The 16,175-nt window shown below is 48.0% G+C and overlaps 2 long non-coding RNA genes across 2 annotated transcripts in view; both read right to left on the bottom strand.

Annotated features, from left to right (window-relative positions):
- LOC140419167 (uncharacterized) overlaps window positions 1–16,175 on the bottom strand; it is a 415,920-nt gene that overhangs the window by 372,531 nt on the left and 27,214 nt on the right. The window lies entirely within an intron of this gene.
- LOC140419150 (uncharacterized) lies at window positions 4,342–14,332 on the bottom strand. Its single transcript, XR_011945562.1, has 3 exons — window positions 14,272–14,332; window positions 12,365–12,474; window positions 4,342–4,795 (listed from the first exon to the last, which is right to left on the bottom strand). It is a non-coding gene; the product is annotated as an uncharacterized lncRNA (long non-coding RNA).

The following is a 16,175-nucleotide window of genomic DNA, read 5'->3' as shown; positions in this document are numbered from 1 at the left end:
ACCCACGCAGACACGGGGAGAATGTGCAGACTCTGCACAGACAGTGACCCAAGCTGGGAATCGAACCTGGGACCCTGGTGCTGTGAAGCAACTGTGCTACCGTGCCTGTCCGTTCAATTAACACCTCAGTTTTAAAATTCTCCTTCGGCCTGATTTTACCTCTGTACAAGTGAAGCGAATTTGGGTCAGTTAAAATCAGGTCCATTCTTTTCAAAACCTCCACAGCGTCTTTTATTTTCAAATCACCATATGGTCACAAATTCCCCACTCCCATCCCTGTAGTCTTCTCCAATTCGACAACCCTCGGAGCTATCTTTTTTTTTTTAAATTTTATTTTTAAAAAAAGAGTATCCAATTCATTTTTTTCAATTAAGGAGCAATTTAGTGTGGCCAATCCACCTAGCCTGCACATCTTTGGGTTCTGGGTGCGAAACTCACGCAAACACGGGGAGAATGTGCAAACTCCACACGGACAGTGACCCAGAGCCAAACCTGGGACCTCGACGCTGTGAGGCAGCAGTGCTATCCACTGCGCTATCGTGCTGCCCTCCCTCCGAGATATCTGTACTTCACTAATACTGCCCTCTTCAATACCCCCAGTTTCAATTGTACAACCACTGGGGATCTTGTCTTCAGCTGCCTGCGCCCTAGGTTTTGGAATTCCCTCCATAAACCTCTCTGCTCCTCAATCTTTTTGTTTCTTTAGGATAGTCCTTAAAACCTTCCTCTTTGACCGAGGGACTGGTCATCTGAACCAATATCTCTTTATGTGGCTCAGTGTCAAATTCTGTTTGGTATTCACATCTGTGAAGATCTCTAGGAAGTTTAAAGGTGCTATACAAATGGATGTTGTTTTTGTTGTTGTGGTTAGATCATATTCAGTGGACCCTGCTCTTGTTAAGCAGTCAAACGCTTTCTTGCTGTGTCCAGAGAGAGCTACAGGAAGGCTGTTGACTATATTCGGCCGTGCAAGACTTCAATGGTTAAAATACACAGAAGAGCGAAGACATTGTTATGTCATCACTCGGAGTGAATGGAAACCCTTCTCTTTAAATACATATACATGGAAGAGGCTGCAATGAAATCTGTCCTTTTTAATCTGCACAAAGTAGGAGGCACAATTTCACAGACTGCTGGAGTCCATTCAGCCCAACATTCCTCTGCTATTTGTTTGAAAGACCCTGATTCATCCAACTGCTCTGCTCTTTTTAACAGCCCTGCAAATTCTTCCCTTTTAAGTATTTTAACCTTTGGAAAATACTATTGAATCTGCTTTCAGACAGATCAGAAAAACTCACTAAAATCACATTTCCAGCTCTGCCAATGACCTCAGAGGGACCCACTTTCTGTTAAAGAGCCTGTCAACCCCTCAACGCAACTTTCCCTAACGTGCATAAACCTAACCCACCAAAATCAAATATATGTTAATTTAATTAAATGTATTAATTCTAAATCAGTGGAGGTTCAAAGAACAAAGAAAGGTACAGCACAGGAACAGGCCCTTCGGCCCTCCACGCCCGTGCCGACCATGCTGCCCGACTAAACTAAAATCTTCTACACCGCCTGGGTCTGTATCCCTCTATTCCCATCCTATTCATGTATTTGTCAAGATGCCCCTTAAATGTCACTATCGTCCCTGCTTCCACCACCTCCTCCGGCAGCGAGTTCCAGGCACCCACTACCCTCCGTGTAAAAAACTTGCCTCGTACATCTCCTCTAAACCTTGCCCCTTAAACCTATGCCCCCTAGTAATTGATCCCTCTACGCTGGGGAAAAGCTCTGACTATCCACTCTGTCTATGCCCCTCATAATTTTGTAGACCTCTATCAGGTCGCCCCTCAACCTCCGTTGTTCCAGAGAGAACAAACCAAGTTCATTCAACCGCTCCTCATAGCTAATGCCCTCCATATCAGGCAACATCCTGGTAAATCTCTTCTGCACCCTCTCTAAAGCCTCCACATCCTTCTGCTAGTGTGGCGACCAGAATCGAACACCTTCTCCAAGTGTGGCCTAACTACTTAGGCTGGTTTAGCACAGGGCTAAATCACTGGTTTTGAAAGCAGGCCAAGACAGGCCAGCAGCACGGTTCAATTCCTGTACCAGCCTCCCCGAACAGGCGCCGGAATGTGGCGACTAGGGGCTTTTCACAGTAACTTCATTTGAAGCCTACTTGTGACAATAAGCAATTTCTTTTTCATTTCACTAATGTTCTATACAGCTGCAACATGACTTGTCAATTCTTATACTTAATGCCCCGGCATGCCGTATGCCTTCTTGACTACCTTCTTCACCGGTGTTGCCCCTTGCAGTGACCTGTGGACCTGTACACCTAGATCTCTCTGACTTTCAATACTCTTGAGGGTTCTATCATTCACTGTATATTCCCTACCTGCATTAGACCTTCCAAAATGCATTACCTCACATTTGTCCAGATTAAACTCCATCTGCCATCTCTCCGCCCAAGTCTCCAAGTCTTTGGAGCGCTGCCAACCCACGGAATTATTCCACTGGCCAATAGGGATCTTTTATTTTGAAACAAACTTTATTATTAACACAGTTCCAACTACATTGTTATCACAGAAAATAGCTTACAATTAACAGTTAAACAATTCTTTACAATAAAATTAAACAATTTAACTACTAACTTATACCTTCTCTATCTCCAATTAAGCAAAGCCTATTATAGGTCAAAAGCCACTTGTAAATAAAGTTAGCAAACCCAGCGTTACTTACTATCCTATGTAGAGAGTTGTTCTCAGCAAATGTGAGACATCCATTCAGGCACAACCTGCAAGTCGTTCTGTCTTTGGCAGACTAAAAGTTAAACTGCTTGCTGCAGACCTGGCTCCACCCATTAAATACATCTCTTTCCACGAACAGTCTCATGTCCATCTTAATAAGACTAAACACAATCCCTCAATTAACTGAACCCCAGGGAACCGTTTTTCTATGAAGAAATTTCCATTAGCACAATATAGTTTAAACAATTAAATGGTTAGCATCAATAATTATCCCCTGGGCAGCAAGGTGGGGCAGTGGTTAACACTGGGACTACGGCGCTGAGGACAGGGATTCGAATCGCAGCTCTAGGTCACTGTCGGTCTGGAGTTTGCATATTCTCCCCGTGTCTGCGTGGGTTTCACCCCCACAACCCAAAAGCTGTGCAGGCTAGGTGGATTTCCCCTTAGTTGGGGAAAAAAAATAATTGGGTACTCTGAATTTATTTTTTTTTTAATCAATGATTATCCAACTTTTACAACATCTTAATTGCATATCTTGCAGACACACCACCTGCCTAGATGTTAAACATGGATTTTTAAAAATATCACTGCAACAGATATATATGATACAATATATATAATAAATTCCTACATTCATCAACTGTTCAGGATAAAATTAATGTATTACATCTGCTTCTGTGGATCATTTCAGTGGAAATGTGCCCTTGCTCAGAGATTCAGCCGACAGAAATGAAAATTGGGACACCGGCCAGTGCAGAAGCTCCCACGTCATCAACTGTCAAAATGAACAGGGTTCAGTCCTGGATGTGACGAATAGTAGCAATAACAGCAGAATCCAACCCCTGCAATGACTTGTGAACTCGCTGGTGTTTCTGCAAGTGGGCTGTACTTCTGAATCCTTTCCCACACACGGAACAGATAAACGGCTTCTCATCAGTGTGAAGTCGCTGGTGTGTTAGCAAGTTGGATGAATTAACAAATCTCTTCCTACACACTGAGCAGGTGAACGGTCTCTCCCCAGTGTGAACTCGCTGGTGTGTCTGCAGGTTGGATAACTGAGTGAATCCCTTCCCACACACTGAGCAGGTGAATGGCTTCTCCCCAGTGTGAACTCGCTGGTGTCTCTGCAGGTGGATTGAATCAATAAATCTGTTTCCACAAACTGAACAAGTAAACGGCTTCTCCCCAGTATGAATTCGCTGGTGTCTGCTCCGGCTAGATGGATCTCCAAATTCCTTCCGACACACGGAGCAGGTGAATGGTCTCTCCCCAGAGTGAAGTTGCTGGTGTGTTAGCAGGCTGGACAACTGAGTGAATCCCTTCCCACAGTCAGAACAGGTGTATGGCCTCTCTCCCGTGTGAACTCGGGAGTGTGCGCGCAGGTTGGATGAATCTCCGAATCCCTTCCCACACACGGAGCAGATAAACGGCATCTCCCCAGTGTGAATTCGCTGGTGTCTCAGTTGGCTGCATAACTGAGCAAATCCCTTCCCACACACAGAACAGATAAAAGGCCTCTCCCCAGTGTGAATTCGAAAGTGTGTGAGCAGTTTGAATGAATCTCCGAATCCCTTCCCACACACGGAGCAGATGAACGGCATCTCAGTGTGAAGTCGCCAGTGTGTAAGCAGACTGAATGAATGGACGAATCCCTTCCCACACAGCGAGCAGGTAAATGGTCTCTCCCCAGTGTGCACTTGCTGGTGTTTGCGTAGACTGGAAGAAGTAGTAACTCCCTTCCCCCACGAAGCAGGTGAACAGTGTGACCCCACTGTGACCTCACTGGTGTGTCAGCAGGTTGGATGAAGCAGTAAGTCCTTTCCCACACTGAGAGCAGGTGAACGGTCTCTCCCCGGTGTGAGTGTGTCAATGAGATGGGGAAGTGATTCCCTTCCCACAATTGCCACGTTTCCACGGATCCCCCCCTGGTGCGGGAGTCTCGGTGCTTTTCCAGTCACACTAATGGTAAAATGACTGATGGCCGACTCCGTCAGATCTTGGGATGTGAAGTTGGGTTTGAGATTTCTTGCTGCAAATCCTCCCCTTTGAATATCCTGTTAAAGGAGTTTACAAATATCATCACTGTCAATACAGCTCACAAATTCAGGACAGACAATTCTAGTTGCGGTCACACACTCTCTCCCTCTCTCTCCCTCCATTCTCACTCTGCTGTATCTAAGATACACACTCCTTATTCTCCAGAAGGTGGTAATTCATGCTGATCGACAGATCGACACACAGCGTTTCCTGTTCTCGACCAAGAGATCATATATCCTCAGAAATAAGAGCAGCAGTTGGCCATTCGGCCCATCAAACCTGTTTTTCTGTTTAATAAGATCACAGCTGATCGGATTGTGACCTTAACTTTGTTTCCTCCCTGTCACCCGTAACCCTCGACTCCATTTCTGATCAAAACTCTAACTGAGCCTTGAATATATTTAATGGTGCAGCCTCCACTGCTCTCTGGGGAAGAGAATTGCAAAGACTAACCACCCTCTGAGGGAAGACATTTCCCCTCATCTCCATCAGAAATGGGGACCCACTTGTTCCAGAATCCCCCAGGAGGGAAACATCCTCTCTTCATCTCCCCTATCATGTTCCCTCAGAATCTTATCTGTTTCAATATGGTCACCTCTAAACTCCAATGAGTACAGACCCAACATTTCCTCACAACACAACACCTTCATCCCAGGAATCAGCCCGGTGATCCTTCTCTGAATTGCTCCCAATGCAAGAATCACCCTCCTCAGTTAAGGAGACTAAAAGTGTGCACCGTACTCCAGGTACTGTGATCTGACAGTCATGACAGAGACATGGCTGCAAGATGACAAGAGCTGGGACCTGAATACTCAAGGCTGCGTGACTTTTCAGAAGGACAGGAAGCTGGGAATATGCGGAGGGACAGCTCTGTTAATTAAGGACGGCATTAGTACAATAGAGAGAGATGACCTTAGTTATGGAGAGCAAGATGCACAATCAGGTTGGGTATCGATAAGAAAAGATAAAGGTAGGAAGTCACTTGTGGGAGTAGTTTCTAGGCCCCTGAACAGTAACCACACTGTAGGACGGACGGAGAATACAGGGAGGGACAATGGCTTGTGAGAAAAGTACAGCAATAATCATGGGTGATTTAAATCTACACATAGATTGGGCGAATCAGATTGGTAAAGGTAGCCAGGCAGATGAGCTCGCAGAGTCTTTTTGGGACAGTTTCTTAGAGCAGCACATGCTAGAGCTGACCAGAGAGCAAACTATCGGAGATCACCCCAATCACTGAATTGTTCGGGTGCAGAAGGCCCATCGTGTCTGCACCGACTCTCCAAACAAGGATGATGACTTAGTGTCATTCCCCGTACCTCCCTTGACAACTTTGCGCCTGAAAATATTGCTCAATACTGGGTTACAAAGTCCTTGGGGTTAAACCCAGCAGCTTCTCCTGCATCGCCACTCCAGCCAAATTGCTACAACAAACCAAAGGGAATTGGATAAGACCTTGGAAAGAAGAAATGCCGCAAGGAAGAGAAGAAAGGGCAGGGGAATGGGATGAGCCAGCATGGGTATGATGAGCTGAATGGCCTCCATCTGTATTGTAATCATTCAATCATTCTGTGAAAAAGGACTGTAACTGGAGGCCAGAGACTAACCTCCACAACCAACACCCTCCGCAATACAAATCCGTTCTTAATCTCTGCTTCTAAACTTGGGTTCTGTGAGAAACACCTCCAACAAAATAATAGCAAAATACTGTTGTTGCTGAAAATACTCAATATGTCAGCAAGTAATTGTGGCAGGAGAAACAGATAATATCTCAGAGTGTGCAGCATCAATACGAACAAGGAGCAGGAGCCATTCAGCCCCTCAAGCCTGCTCCACCATTTAATAAGATCATGGCTGGTCTGATAGTAATCTCAAATCTTCAATTATAGGGAATAAATATGGTGCAGAATTTTTTTATTTTTTAAAAAAATATATTTTATTGAAAATATTTCGATCACAATTTTTTCCCCTTACACATCAAACTCATAAAAAAGAAAATTTAACAGTGAACAAATGGCTAATCAACATGGTAAACTAATCATTTAACATAAACTAAAACTTTCCACCCCCCCCCCTCCCCCCTGGGTTGCTGCTGCTGGTCATCTGTCTTCCCTCTAACGTTCCCCTAGGTAGTCGAGAAATGGCTGCCACCGCCTGGTGAACCCTTGAGCCGATCCTCTCAGGGCAAACTTCATCTGCTCCAGTTTTATGAACCCCGCCATATCATTTATCCAGGCCTCCAGTCCAGGGGGTTTCGCTTCCTTCCACATGAGTAAAATCCTACGCCGGGCTACTAGGGACGCAAAGGCCACAACGTCGGCCTCTTTCACCTCCTGCACTCCCGGCTCATCCGCAACTCCAAATAAAGCTAGCCCCCAGCCTGGTTTGACCCGGACCTTCACCACCTTCGAAATCACTCCCGTCACTCCCTTCCAATACCCTTCCAGTGCCGGGCACGACCAAAATATATGTGCGTGGTTTGCCGGGCTTCCGCCACACCTCCCACACTTGTCCTCCACTCCGAAGAACCTGCTCAACCTTGCTCCCGTTATGTGTGCTCTATGTAGCACCTTGAATTGAATCAGGCTAAGCCTGGCGCACGAGGAAGAGGAATTTACCCTGCTTAGGGCATCAGCCCGCATACCCTCCTCTATCTCCTCCCTTAGCTCTTCTTCCCACTTTCCTTTTAATTCGCCCACCAGCTCCTCCCCCTCTTCCCTCATCTCTCGGTATATTCTGACGCCTTGCCCTCCCCGACCCACACCCCCGAAAGCACTCTGTCCTGGATCCCCTGTGCCGGGAGCAGCGGAAATTCCCTCATCTGTTGTCTTTTCCACGCCGCTCCCTCTCCCTCCATCATCCATTTACGAATCATCGCCACATTGGCGGCCCAATAGTCGTCGCCCAAATTCGGTAGCGCCAATCCTCCTCTGTCTCTGCTATGTTGTAGGAACCCCCTCCTTACCCTCGGGACTTTCCCTGCCCACACGAAGCTCGTGATGCTCCTGTCTATTTTTAAAAAAAAGGTCTTAGTGATTAGTATAGGGAGACATTGAAATACAAATAAGAACCTCGGGAGGACCATCATCTTAATTGCCTGCACTCTGCCCGCCAACGACAGAGGTTGCATGTCCCACCTCTTGAAGTCCTCCTCCATTTGTTCTACCAATCGTGTCAGATTAAGTCTGTGTAGGGTTCCCCAGCTCCTAGCGATCTGAATCCCCAGGTATCGGAAGTTTCTTTCCACTTTCCTTAGAGGCAGGCCTTCTATCTCTCTACTCTGGTCCCCAGGGTGAATCACGAATAGTTCACTCTTCCCCATGTTAAGCCTATATCCCGAGAAATCTCCGAACTCCCTCAATATCTGCATGACCTCTGTCATCCCCCCCCACTGGGTCCGTCACATACAACAGTAGGTCATCTGCGTATAGCGACACTCGGTGTTCTTCTCCCCCTCTAATCACCCCTCTCCATTTCCTGGAGTCTCTCAACGCCATGGCCAGAGGTGCAATTGCCAACGCGAACAACAATGGAGATAGCGGGCATCCCTGTCTTGTTCCCCTATATAGTCGGAAATACTCCGATCTTTGCCGACCCGTGACCACACTTGCCGTTGGGGCCCCATAAAGGAGTTTGACATGGCTAATAAACCCGTTCCCGAACCCAAACCTCCTTAACACCTCCCATAAGTACTCCCACTCCACCCTATCAAATGCCTTCTCTGCATCCATTGCCGCCACTATCTCTGCCTCCCCCTCCACTGGGGGCATCATTATCACCCCTAATAGTCGTCGCACGTTGACATTCAGTTGTCTCCCCTTTACGAACCCTGTCTGGTCTTCGTGCACCACCCCCGGGACACAGTCCTCTATCCTCGATGCCAGTACCTTTGCCAGCAATTTGGCGTCCACATTCAATAATGAAATAGGTCTATAGGACCCGCACTGCAACGGATCTTTATCCCGCTTCAGAATTAGCGATATCGTCGCCTCCGACATTGTCGGGGGTAAAGTCCCTCCTTCCCTGGCCTCATTAAACGTCCTCACCAACAGCGGGGCCAACAAGTCCACGTATTTTCTATAAAATTCCACCGGGAACCCGTCTGGTCCCGGAGCCTTTCCCTGCTTGCATATTCCCCAGCTCCTTAACAACCTCGTCCACCCCAATCGGTGCCCCCAGGCCTTCCACCTCCTGCTCCTCCACCCTCGGGAACCTCAATTGATCCAGGAACTGCCGCATCCCCTCCTCTCCCTCCAGGGGCTGGGACCTATACAGTCCTTCATAAAAGGTCTTAAACACCTCGTTTACCTTCCCTGCTCTCCGCACCGTAGCTCCCTTTTCGTCTCCAATTCCCCCTATCTCCCTCGCCGCTGTCCTCTTTCGCAGCTGATGGGCCAGCAGGCGACTAGCCTTTTCCCCATATTCATACCTCCTCCCCTGTGCCTTCCTCCACAGCACCTCCGCACTTCTGGTGGTCAAAAGGTCGAACTCCGTCTGGAGTCGTCTTCTCTCCCTGTACAGTCCCTCCTCCGGGGTCTCCGCAAATTCCCTGTCCACCCTTAAAATCTCCCCCAGTAATCTTTCCCTTTCCTTGGCCTCTGTTTTCCCTTTGTGGGCCCTAATGGAGATCAGCTCTCCTCTGACCACCGCTTTTAGTGCTTCCCATACCACTCCCACTCGGACCTCCCCGTCGTCATTGGCCTCCAGGTACCTCTCAATACATCCCCGCACTCTTCCACACACTCCCTCATCCGCCATCAATCCCACATCTAATCGCCAGAGTGCTCGCTGCTCCCTTTCCTCTCCTAGTTCCAGGTCCACCCAGTGTGGGGCATGGTCCGAAACCGCTATGGCTGAATACTCAGCTTCTTCCACCCTCGAGATCAACGACCTTCCCAGAACAAAAAAATCTATCCAGGAGTACACTTTATGGACATGGGAGAAGAAGGAGAACTCCCTGGCCCTCGGTCTAAGAAATCGCCATGGATCCACTCCCCCCATTTGGTCCATAAACCCCTTGAGCACCTTGGCCGCTGCCGGCCTTCTTCCGGTCTTAGATCTGGATCTATCTAACCCTGGGTCCAGCACGGTGTTGAAGTCCCCTCCCAATATCAAGTTTCCTACCTCCAGGCCCGGTATACGACCCAACATCCGTCTCAAAAATCCCGCATCGTCCCAATTCGGGGCATATACGTTAACCAGCACGACCTCCATTCCCTCCAGCCTGCCACTCACCATTACATATCTTCCTCCGCTATCTGCTACAATGCTCCTTGCTTCAAATGCTACCCGTTTCCCCACCAATATGGCCACCCCTCTATTCTTTGCATCTAGCCCTGAGTGGAACACCTGTCCCACCCATCCTTTCCTTAACCTAACTTGGTCCGCCACCTTCAGGTGCGTCTCCTGGAGCATAGCCACGTCTGCCCTTAGTCCTTTCAAGTGCGCGAGCACTCGGGCCCTTTTAATCGGTCCATTCAGGCCTCTCACGTTCCACTTGATCAGCCTCACTAGGGGGCTACCTGCCCCCTTCCCGTGTCGACTAGCCATCACCTTCTCTAGGCCAGTCCCGTGTCCCGCCTCCGTGCTCCCACTCGCTCCCAGGCGTCGCATTCCATCCCCATCCACCCACTCTTTAGCCATTTCCTCTTTGATTTCCGCAGCAGCAACCCAGTTATCCCTCTCCAACCCCCTCCCCTCGCTAGATCCCCTTCTAGCGTGATTGCTCCCCCCATATTACTTCCGCAAGTCAGCTGACTTCAACTGACCCCGGCTACTCCTGCTCCCTCCCTGACCCCATCGTGTGTGGAACTCCCATCTGCCTTGCGAATGTCTTCCCACCATTATCTTTCTGGTGCGGGAACATCCCTATATCTGACCCGCCTCTTGTGGCGCAGCTCCCTTTCCCCTCCCACTCCCATTCCTCATTCTCCGCCTATGTCCCATCTTTCCCCCCTCACCGGCGCCCACATTTCTTAGTGTCTCCCCCCTTCTCAATTTACTTCTCTATTTACATCGACAATAACATTCCCTACAGTATCAGTCCCTCAGTTCCGATCCAATTTCTCCTCTTTAATAAAGGACCATGCTTCTTCTGCCGTTTCGAAATAGTGATGTCTCTCCTGGTACGTGACCCATAGTCGTGCCGGCTGCAGCATCCTGAACTTCACCTTTTTGTGTAACACCTCCTTGGCTCGGTTAAAACTCGCCCTCCTTCTCGCCACCTCCGCACTCCAATCCTGGTACACCCGTACCACTGCATTTTCCCATCTGCTACTCCGTACTTTTTTAGCCCATCTCAGGACCTCTTCTCTATCTTTAAGGCGGTGAAATCGCACGATTGTCGCCCGAGGTGGTTCTCCCGCTTTTGGTCTTCTCGCCGGGATCCGATGGGCCCCCTCCACCTCTAAGGGGCCCGCAGGGGCCTCAGCTCCCATCAACGAGCTTAGCATCGCGCTTACATAAGCCCCGCAATCCGCTCCTTCCACTCCCTCAGGGAGACCCAGTATCCGAAGGTTCTTCCTTCGCGCTCTGTTTTCTAGGGCCTCAATCCTTTCAATGCACTTTTTGTGGAGCGCCTCGCGCGTCTGTGTTTTGACCGCCAGGCCCAGGATCTCGTCCTCATTATCCGTCACCTTCTGCTCCACCACGCGGAGCTCTGTCTCCTGGGTCCTTTGTGCCTCCTTGAGCCCCTCAATTGCCTGTACCATCGGGGTCAGCACCTCCCTCTTTAGTAGCTCCACACACCGTCTCAAGAATTCGTCTTGCTCGGGCCCCCATGTCGCCTGGGCTTTCTCCGCTGCCATCTTGTGTCTTCTCCCTTTCTGTCCCTATCGTCGAGGATTCCTCGCGCTGCAGCCGCCGATATTTTCCTCTTTCGTTGGGGGGGGGACTCCCTACTCACTCACCCCACACCGGGTTTCGTCGCGCGAAAATTTCCCCTTGGGGCTCTTAAAAGAGCCCGAAGGTCCGTTGGAGCTGGAGCCACCGAAACGTGCGGCTTAGCTGGTCATTGCCGCAACCGGACTGTGGTGCAGAATTTGATGGTTAATATCAACTGATGAACAGAAGAGAAATGGTCTCCAGTTCAGGAAAAACTGGGAAGATAAAGATGGTAAATCAGCAGCACATAGCCGAGGGATGGGCAGCAATGAAATCTTCATTCAGACAAATTGAAAGAAATAACAGGTAAAATACCAAACGTGGTTAAAATAAATCTACTATCTACTTCACAGCGCCAAGGACCCGGGTTCGAACCCAGCCCTGGGTCACTGCTCCCCGTGTATGCGTGGGTCTTACCCGAAGAACCCAAAGATGTGCAGGGTAGGTGGATTGGCCACGTAAATTGCCCCTTAATGGAAAAATTAATAAAATAAAATAAATCCACTATTAGAGGCAGAAGAAGTTAAACAATGGCAGAGAGGTGATCAGGGAGGGCAGAGGCATAACAGAGTAATGGGTGAAATATGGATTCAGATCCACAGTAAAGGAGCCAAACCTGCCCCAGAGCCATGGAACCAGAGCATAGATAACAAAGCACAACACTAAAAACTCTAAATTAAAGATTAATGCTCAACAATACTCACCTCTGGAACAATTTCACTGGTTTCAAATTTAAACCCTGCTGCTGGAGCAGCAGCTCGAAAGAATTCTCTGGAATCAGAGCAAAATCACAGTCTTCAAATCTTCTAACTCCCTGGAAAAGGAGATTACAAGAGTCATGTGGCAATTGTGGTTACAAATTGAGAGAGAAACATTTTTTCTTGATTTGAGATTGCTGTGTAACTACTCCCATTTTAACCTCTTGTAAAAGGAGTTTAAGGAGTTTTCAAAGTCCGTCAGTCAGGGATGCAAATTCATAACATTCTCTCCTTCTGTTTCCTGGTGTAGGATTACTTAAGATGGGTTTTACTTAATTGGAAGCAGTTCCGACAACATTCACTGAGCTGATTCCTGGCTAGAAGGAGTTGGTTTCATAAGGAAATGTTGACCAAGTGTGAAACGGATTTTAGATAAACGAGAGGCGATCTTACTGAAGCATATAAGTATTTGAGGGCAGTTTACAGGGAAAGTGCTGGAAGGTGCTTGCCCTCAATAGGGAATCTAAAACTGCAGGGACAGTTTAAACATAAGAGCTTAAGACGGAGAACAGGATAAATGGCTTCTCTCAGAGAACCAGTAGCTGGTGAAATTCTTTCCCCCAGTAAACAGTGGAGGCTGGGCCATGGAGTATATTCAAGGCTGTGTTACACAACATTTTACTTGTTAGGGACAGGACGAAAATGGAGTTAATGATCAGATGAACCATGGGTTTATTAAATGGCAGAGCAGCCTCAATGGTTTGAATGGCCTTCTCCTGCTGCTAATTCTGATTATCTTATTCTTCTGTTATTAAAATGGCATCAGATGCACCCTGATTTAGCTGGTTTAGCACACTGGGCTAATTCACTGGCTTTTAATGCAGACCAAGGCAGGCCAGCAGCACGGTTCGATTCCCGTACCAGCCTCCCCGAATAGGCGCCAGAATGTGGCGACTAGGGGCTTTTCACAGTAACTTCATTGAAGCCTACTCGTGACAATATGCGATTTTCATTTTCAATACATACATACATGCATAGAATTTACAGTGCATAAGCAGGCCATTCAGCCCATCGAGTCTGCATCGACCTTTGGAAAGAGCAGCCTACTCAAGCTCACACCTGCACCCTTTCCACGTAACCCAGTAACCCTACCTAACCTTTTTTTGGGACATCAAGGGCAATTTATCATGGCCAATCCACCTAACCCACACATCTTTGGACTGTGGGAGGAACGTGAGCATCCAGAGGAAACCCACGCAGACATAGGGAGAACGTGCAGACTCCGCACAGTCAGTGATTCAAACAGGGAATCGAACCTGGGACCCTCAAGCTGTGAAGCAACTGTGCTAATCGCTGTGCTACCATGAAGCAAGTCCCCCCTCAAAACAGTAAACTGGACCTTTCAATCAATGAGTCATACATTTTCTCTCCTGGTCACTGGAACCCTGAAGCCCCTTGGGCGTCATGGTGGCAGAGTGGTTAGCATCGCGGTCTCACAGCGCCAGGGACCTGGGTTGAATTCCGGCCTTGGGTGACTGTGGAGTTTGCACATTCTCCCCGTTTCTGCATGGGCTTCCTCCGGCTGCTCTGGTTTCCTTCCACAGGTCAAGTGGGGATAGGGTGAAGTGTGGGCCTAGGTAGGGTGCTCTTTCAAAGGGTTGGTGCAGACTCGATGGGCCTCATTCCACACTCCAGGGATCAAAGAAGCCAGAATGGCCGCGCATGCGCTCTGCTCTCCGCTGCTGGAAGGTGGCGGCGGTGGAACTGGGCCTGATTCCCGATAAAAGCCCCGCAGCTACAAACTCGGGTCCTGCAGAATCTTATTCCGATCGGGGGACCTGCACCGGGTGTTTATAAAGCCTCCGTTCTCTCCCTATCCCGACTCCATTCCTCCCTCCGCCCCACCGACTCACCCGCCCAAAAAGCCTCTCCCGTACTCGCAGGGCTCCGAACAAAGTGGTACTGCGCCTGCGCACTGGCTTCCTGTGGAGCGAATAGGGCACATTCACTGCCGCGGGGCATGCTGGGTAATACCTGCACCATTTAAACATCAAACTGTTAAAACAAAATAACTTTCTTAACATTTGAGATTAATTCATTTAAAAATGTGATGAATTGTGAATTGGTGATCTGCTATGCCTCATTTCGCAGTTCTCCTGTGCAACCATGCAGAGTTTTTAAAGCGTTTTGTACTATTTCCTCTCTCTCATCCCTCATCTGATGTTTCTGACTCTGGTTGGGTTCAATCACAGTCACTGGTGCCTCTCTGTTTCCCTCTCCATCGTTAATTCTGACTATTCACTATTTTACAGAATAATACTGCACAAATTAAATTTAAAAATGAAAATCGCTTAATGTCACAAGTAGGCTTCAAATGAAGTTACTGTGAAAAGCCCCTAGTCGCCACATTCCGGCGCCTGTTCGGGTTGGCTGTTACGGGAAATAGAAGTCATTCGGCTCATTATGCCTGTCCTGGCTCTTTGGAAGATCTCTCCAATTAATCCCACAGCCCAGCTGGCAGAGTTAGAACAACGTATATCTGCTTTAATCGAGAGTTTAATGGAAAAGGTTTTCAGTTGGATAGTTCACAGTTGCATTCACCCCGGTGGAAAAATTGATTGTCCAATTTATTGAGCAGATATTAAGTGCTCACCATTAGTTATGCACACAAAGCACCTGACTGAGTTAATTCAACAATTGACAGATTGCACAAACCACAATGACATTATTAATAAAGGGTCAAGTTAAGGGAGTATCCTGGTGTGATAGAGCAGATGAATTATGGGGTTACAAATTAAAGGCATTAATATCCTGCAATGTCAAAATCAATATCAGAATCATATGTCACAAGTAGGCTGACATTAACCCCAGTACAGTGGGGGGCACGGTAGCACAGTGGTTAGCACAGTTGCTTCACAGCTCCAGGGTCCAGGTTCGATTCCTGGCTGGGTCACTGTCTGTGTGGAGTTTGCATGTTCTCCCCGTGGCTGCATGGTTTTCCTCCCTGTGCTCCGGTTTTGTCCCATAGTCCAAAAATGTCAGGTCAGGTGCAGGCCATGCTAAATTGCCCTTGGTGTCCAAAAAGGTTGTGTTGGGTGGGGTTACTGCGTTATGGGGCTAGGGCGGGGGTATGGGCTTAGGTATGCTCTTTCCAAGGGCTGGTGCAGATTCGATGGGCCGAATGGCCTCCTTCTGCACTGTAAATTCTATGACACTCTATGAACACTGTAAAGATCCAAGATGGCGCCAGAGCATGGCGACTCTCTGCGAGCTCTCGCCCCACACCTTTTTCTTTTATCTCCTATCACCATTCTGACCTACTAAAAGTATTTTCCACTTCTTATATAATTACTAATAATGTTCTTCTATGTTTTCTTACAGGTTTGATGTCCTGTAAGAACACTATTCACAACGCCCTATGCTGCTCCTGCTCATGTATTTGCTCTGTTTGGCCCTTTGATCCGCACTGTAACCAACCACTGTTTGTCGATGTACCATTTGTCAATGTACTCTGTTGATTATTCTTTTTGTCTATTATGTATGTACTGTGAACCTTCCCACGGTCGCAGAAAAATACTTTTCACTGTACTTCAGTACATGTGACAATAAATCAAATCAAATCAAAAAAAAAATCGAAGTTACTGTGAAAATCCCCTAGTCACCACATCACAGCGCCTGTTCGGGTACACAAAGGGAAAATTTGGAATGTCCAATTCACCTAACAAGCATGTCTTTTGGGACTTGTGGGAGGAAATCGGAGCACCCTGGAGGAAACCCATGCAGACACTGGAAGAATGTGCAGACTCCGTACAGACAG

The sequence above is a fragment of the Scyliorhinus torazame genome, chromosome 5 (assembly GCF_047496885.1).
Source record: "Scyliorhinus torazame isolate Kashiwa2021f chromosome 5, sScyTor2.1, whole genome shotgun sequence".
Classification (NCBI taxonomy): Eukaryota; Metazoa; Chordata; class Chondrichthyes; order Carcharhiniformes; family Scyliorhinidae; genus Scyliorhinus; species Scyliorhinus torazame.
This window is presented reverse-complemented; position numbering and strand designations above follow the sequence as displayed.